At 44.4% G+C, this 6,649-nt stretch overlaps 1 pseudogene; it reads right to left on the bottom strand.

Moving 5' to 3' along the window:
- Positions 1-5,030: 5,030 nt before the first annotated feature.
- On the bottom strand, positions 5,031-5,807 carry LOC125556109 (annotated as a pseudogene).
- Between the last annotated feature and the right edge of the window lie 842 nt (positions 5,808-6,649).

Below are 6,649 nucleotides of genomic sequence, written 5' to 3'. Positions count from 1 at the left end.
GAGTTATTATATCATTGGGTGAAATAAACGCGGATTAGATTCAACTGGATGGATCCAAAGTGGCCCAACTCTCATTGGGTGAAATAGACGCGGATTAGATTCAAGTTGGGCCACTTGAATCTAAACCGCATTTATTTCACCCAATGATATAATAACTCACCATCATCATAGTCATATAACAACTCCTCATCATCATAATAACAACTCCTCCTCCTCCACCTCCTCCTCCTCCTCCTCATCATCATCATCATCTATGAGTCATATAAGAACTTATCATTCTAACACATTCTAGCACATAACTCATCATCATAATAATAATAACTCCTCATCATCATCATAGTCATAATCAACACTAGCTAATTGTTCTTACTACCTAGGATCTACTCCTCTCTCTTAGGTAAAATGGCATAAAACAGGCAAACCGGTCCATCTTCAAAATGGAGAATGGAGATCCACCTATCACCAACTTGTGGCTTGTGCACATGCATGTTGTCTCCAATCGGTTGCGTACACACATTCATTAGTTTGTTCAATTCTTTTCTATTGAGCATTGCATCATTCAAAGAAATAGAGTATGCACTTTGTTAAGCCTTCGGCGGAAACAGTCATAAGCTAACCATATACATATGATCTTCGGTAAGCATCATGTCAGGCACAACCTCCTTCGGGAGCTTCCGTTGAACAACATAATAGTAATATATATATATATATATATATATGTATATAGTTAGCAATGTTGTTTACTTAAGAAGAGTGTATATAATGAAGTTACCATCATTAACAAAATCATACCAAGTTTTTGGCAATGAAGTTACCATCATGCAACTCGTGGACTAGTGGCACATATCCACTAAAATTTGGGATAATAAAGTGATTGGTCTTAAAAGTCTCAACATCATCTATAAATGAGAAAATATATCCTTTCTCCTCACAATTAAGCCTGGAGCCATAGTTGTAGTACGTCCTATCTACAACCTTCCGAGTATTTCTTGAAGATAAGAAATAAGCTGAAAATTATAAATAAACAAGTTTAGTAGCGATGAACACCAAATATTTTAAATAAACAATATAAGTTACTTAACAAATTTGTTTGACAAACTCACATTTAGGAAAAAATGGAGGCATATACACATCCACCCAAATGTCGATATTATGTTCAATATCATCATCTTCAGGACGAATATCAAAGGTTATTTGCATATTCTCCTAAAATCCATATGCCTTGCAGAGAGCTCCACAATTAGAGCAACCAAAATGTGAGTGATTAAGTTCATTGTAGAGCTTAACCCGAAAAGCATAACCATGTTTAGTCCCGATGTGAGCTCTCCTCATCTCCATATTCTCAAACTCTTGGAAACCGAGCTTCTGCAAGACATACGGTCTTGCATGGCAGGGGATGTACTACTCAAATTAAAAAAACGGAAATTGCACGTTGAAGCAAAGAAGCACAAGTCATGATTAATTACGAAGAAATACTTGTCGTTGTTGTGTACCGTACAAACATCAAAGGTCTCTTCCATCTTGAAGGGTAAGACCCTACCATTTTGCAGGTGAGGCTCCCTATCGCACATACCCCGGTTGTCGCAACAGTATTCGCACTCGGGGATCCCATCATCGACAGACAATTTGTTGTTCAAAATTAAAATATTATAAATCGACGGCAATTACCAGGAACTCAACACACAGATCACTATTCACCATGGGTTGACTTTCGGTCTGTCGAGTCTTTCCTTGAAAACTCTCATCTCGCGTGGTGTTTATGGTGGACACTTCCTCTCTGGTATATTCTGCCGTCGGTGATGGTCGCTCCTCCCTTCGTTCCCGAGTGCATCACACCAAAATGTCTATTACACGAGAACGAAGGAGAAGCCACCGCCACGATAACAGTCGGGTTTCTTCCTCTCTGACATTTGCAACCGTCGGTGATGGTCGCTCCTCTTTTCATTCGAAAGTGCATTACACCAAAATGTCTAGAACCTTCGAATGAATAAGCGACCCCCACGACAATAGACAGGAGTCTTTCTCTCTCATACTACAGTATACAGTGGACACTCCCTCACAAATATTTCAACCATCGGTGATGGTCGCTCCCCCTCCTTCTCTCGTGCATTACCAAGGTAAATCACGATAAGAAGGAAAGGAAGCGACCCCCACGACTATAGTCGGCATTCTTCCTTCAAGAGCAGACTGAAAGTCACATAAGGAGCCCGACAGAATGATAGTCAAACCGTTACATATATCGAGTAATGACATAAAACAATGACCTATGGTTTGTCGGAATGTCATTTAATTCCTGTTCCAGCAAATCACGTGCATTCAATATTTCCTACATTATAGCACAAGTCATGCTGAAATCCACGGAAAATCCCCGCATGACCTTTGCTAAAACAGGACATATCGAGCGCCTGAAATTTGCCAAGAACATAAATTAATCAACATTCTGGCAAAACATAGGCTGCTCGGAGGTGTTCCTGCAAACCAAGGCCACATGTCCAAATATCATCATACACATGTCCGAGGAGAAGAGAAGGAGGAGGTAAACTTTTAGCTAGCTCACCGACTCAGGTGTAGGGAAGTAGATGAAGCTCCGACGATAGAGCCTGCATATTCCATCGAGTGAAAACTTTAGATCATCAAATCTCATATACCATTCTTTAGTGAGAAAGTGATAATGACATAAAATAATTAAATTGTCCAATACATTTCTATATTGAAAAAGAAAATTACTAAAATTTCTATACCTAAATTTTGCTACTAAATTTGATACCTAAAAAATTCTCATATAGTATTCCAATACATTTCTGTAATTGAAAATTTTCTATACCTAAAAATTTATATTACAATTTTTTTACTAAAAATTTCTATTACTAATTGTTTTTATTCAAAATTCTACAAAAAAATTTCTACCTATCTATTCTATTCTATTCAAAATACCTACATTCTACCTATCTATTCTATTCTATTCAAAATACCTACATTCTACGTATCTATTCTATTCTATGCAAAATTCTACAATAAAATTTCTACATTCTACAACAAAATTCTACCTATCTATTCTATTCAAAAAACCTCCATTCTACCTATATTTTCTATTTTCATTCTATTCAAAATGACTACATTCTATTCATATAACCTATATGTTCTATTTTATTCAAAAAATATAGATGGGGGAGGGAGGAAGGGAGGAAGGAAGGAGGAGGGAGGCAGGGATGGAGAAAGGAGAGAAGGAGGAGGTCGGGATGGGGGAGGGAGGAGAACAGAGGGAGGGAGAGGAGGATGACAGGTGACGAGGAGGAGGGAGGAGGGCGGCGAGAGGAGGAGGAGGGAGGAGGGGGGAGGGGGATACATTGGGGGTGACAGCGGCGGCGGCGGAGAGAGCGAGCAAGAGAGTGCGAGTGGAGAGTGAGGGAGAGGTAGTTGAGCGGGCCATGGAGGAAGAAGATAGGGCTAGCTTAGAAGTAGCGCGGGTTACGGGCGCACGCTACTGCTAAGACTATTAGCTGTACCGCGGTGTCAAAGCCCACGCTGCTGCTAAGTGGGCCGGCCTGGGAGCTGGGCCCGAGCTTACGACAATAGCAGCGGGGGTTAGAGATTCGTGCTACCGTTAACGGGCTTAGCAGTAGCGCGGTACGACGACCTGCTTAGCTACTATATGGCCAGCCCGTGGGGGCACTGTGTAGCCCACTTAGCAGCAGCTCTTGTCGCGGCACCCCGCGCTACTGTTACATAGTACATGTAGCGCTTGTTTCGACAGCTCGCTACTACTACTTAACAGTAGCGTTTGGTGCTAACCCCATGTACTACTAAGTATCTACCTATAGCCTTTTCCCTAGTAGTGTCCGTTTGCTATAGCGTAGACCACATACGAAGCCAGTGCGTACAACGGTAAATAACCTGCATAGGATAAGAGGTTTTGCCATTAAAAACACAATCGTTTCTATATAGTCAATGCGACCATAATAAGGCAGACGCTCCCACTCGTATTAGCGTATTAAAAGTACTAAGTATCCCATCAAGTCAGTGACCATATATGTTGGCAACACTTGTGGGTGAATACAAATTGAACGCTATTTGGATGACTGACCATATAGAACACGCGAACTTGAATTGAAAGAAGAGGTGTTTAATTGTCTTGTCATGCGTACAAAAGCTACACTTCTTATTTCCTTACCAGTTGCGTTGAGTGAGGTTGTCTTTTGTTAGCACAACTCTCCAAAGACACCACATAAAAATCTTAATTGTCAGTGATATCTTTGATTTCTAGATTAGTTATCCACAGGAATCTCTGAGTGCGAGAGTGCACGGTACATAGTGTCAAATGTGAAGGATCTAGATGTAGTGAGATTTCAGCGAAACACATCCCTTTCTTCTGTCAAGTTAACCGAATCCAAACGGGATAGAAGATGTTGCCATGACATTAAGGCGCAGGCCAATCAAAATCCCGCTCCACTTGAGTACATGTTGTCATAACCAAATCCGGTACTCTGTCAACCTAATTAATAGCGCACTCATACAATTGTTAATCATATTTGTATGTTGTGCCATTAATATGTGTTCTACGTTTCTCTCTCACAAAAGATGTTGGAGCCCATACTACAGCCCTCTGTAATTCTACACCCCGTTTTTTCTCTCTCCTCCAGCTAAACAAAAATCTTATAAACTGCCTATTACACATCCTTTTACACTGTATCTTCGATTCTTAGTACGTGAGACATTCTCTCTCTTTTCTTTAGAAAGATCCTTTCCCTACCTCAGTATATTTCGGGCACGTTTTTGGAACTTAGAGGCAGTAGAGTTTTTTCTTTTTTGCTTGCAATTTTTTGTTGGGTACCTTACCAAGCTGACCCCTTGGTGAGACAGTAGAGTTTCGGCAGGTGGCTGTTGCACAAGTAGTGATAGAGATAACCAGCGAAGCATATACGTCCAGTTAAATCTATCGGGAGCATATAGTATTTGTTTTTGAAACGAGAAATCTCACATGGAATATGCACGATTTGAATAACTTGAGGTTGAGGAATCCTCTATCAAGAAACTCGAAATCAATCGGCGAACTAGATCAAAGATTTAAACAAGAGAGGACAGACCAAATCTCCGGTAAATGTAAACCAGCATGTCTTCTGGTTAAGGAATAATACCATCGGCCACACTCAACTAGCTAAGAAGAGATCAATCTTATCCAACACACAAGAGTCTGAAACAAACAATTCATTTCACATGAACCGCAAAGCAGACATTGGCATACCGAAAGGAAATGCTAGCAATCAAGTAAAGTTGTCGAGTGACGAATCAGCGGATCCGATCATAGCCTGAGAGACAGGTCCACCTCGTCGGCGGCGTGCTCGAAGGCACCGTAGCCGTACTCCGACGGGGCCCTGCCGCGCTTGCGCGCCATCTCAGCAAGCATCGGAGCAGCGGTGTTGAGCGGCTCCGTTGTCCTCGCCTTCACATCCGCGGATATGAAGTCGCTGTCACCGGCGTACCCGCCCGGCCTTGCGTCGTGCGCCGCGGCAGGCGCGCCGCCCGGCCCATGCGCGCGCGTGCTGGCGGCGATCTCCCGCCGCGCTTGGCGACGCAGCGCTCGTGCTTGTGCGCGTTCTGGTGGCCGCCGAGCGCCTGGGAGCTGCGGAACTTGTGGTCGCAGTAGACGCAGAGGAAGAAGCCGCCCTGCTCCGGCTCCTCCGCCAAGGTTGAGCTCCTGCTCGTCCTGCTCCCAGTTTAGCTGTTCCATTGAAGGCACAGAAACCTACAGTAAGTGACTACGTGTGATGCTTCTGTGTCGCGCGTGAGAGAAAGAGAGCCAATGATTTGCGAGTGAAACTGTGGTGCTAAGCAAAGGAAACTATATACCCTAACGGTTACTGTTCCTCGCGATCAGGCTAGTGACCGCAGCCTGTGTTGGTGTGGACGTACGTCGCGCACGTTTCCCCGCCATTTGCTACGTCTGTGGCGACGGAAGAGCACCTGGCCGAACCGGACCAAATAACTCTGGAGTATAATAATACGTACAACGGCAGAGATATTAGGGAAGTTGAATTATGGAAAGCAATGCGTGATTCATTCCATTGCCCACGAAGGGGTTATATATCATGTACAGAGAGTAACTGCCCGAGCTATACGAGGGCATGCACAACGTGCGAGTCGTGAGAGAAGTGGATAATGCGCCTAACTACGTAGGACTCGGTCCATCAGTTACATGAGTACAAACGGTCTTCCAACAGCCCCCCGCAGCCACAACGGGGGCGTCGATCACGTTGAGGCTGGACCGGAAGTCGAGGAAGACGGTCGACGGGAGCCCCTTCGTGAAGATATCGGTGAACTGCGACGCAGAAGGAACGTGGAGCACGCGCACGTCACCGAAGGAAACGCGCTCGCGGACGAAGTGTAGGTCGATCTCGATGTGCTTGGTCCGCTGATGTTGGACAGGGTTGGTGGAGAGGTACATCGCGCTCACATTGTCGCAGTAGACGATCGTCGCCCTGTCCGGCGGGCGCCGGAGCTCATGAAGAAGTTGCCGCAGCCAACACGCCTCGGCCACGGCGTTGGCCACGGCCCTGTATTCCGCCTCTGCGCTCGAGCGCGAGACGGTTTGCTGCCGCTTCGACGACCATGTCACAAGGTTGTCGCCGATGTAGATGCAGTAACCCGACGT

Source organism: Triticum urartu, chromosome 5, assembly GCF_003073215.2.
Source record: "Triticum urartu cultivar G1812 chromosome 5, Tu2.1, whole genome shotgun sequence".
Taxonomy (NCBI): domain Eukaryota; kingdom Viridiplantae; phylum Streptophyta; class Magnoliopsida; order Poales; family Poaceae; genus Triticum; species Triticum urartu.
Note: the sequence above shows the minus strand (reverse complement) of the source record. Positions and strands in the feature narration are given on the sequence as shown.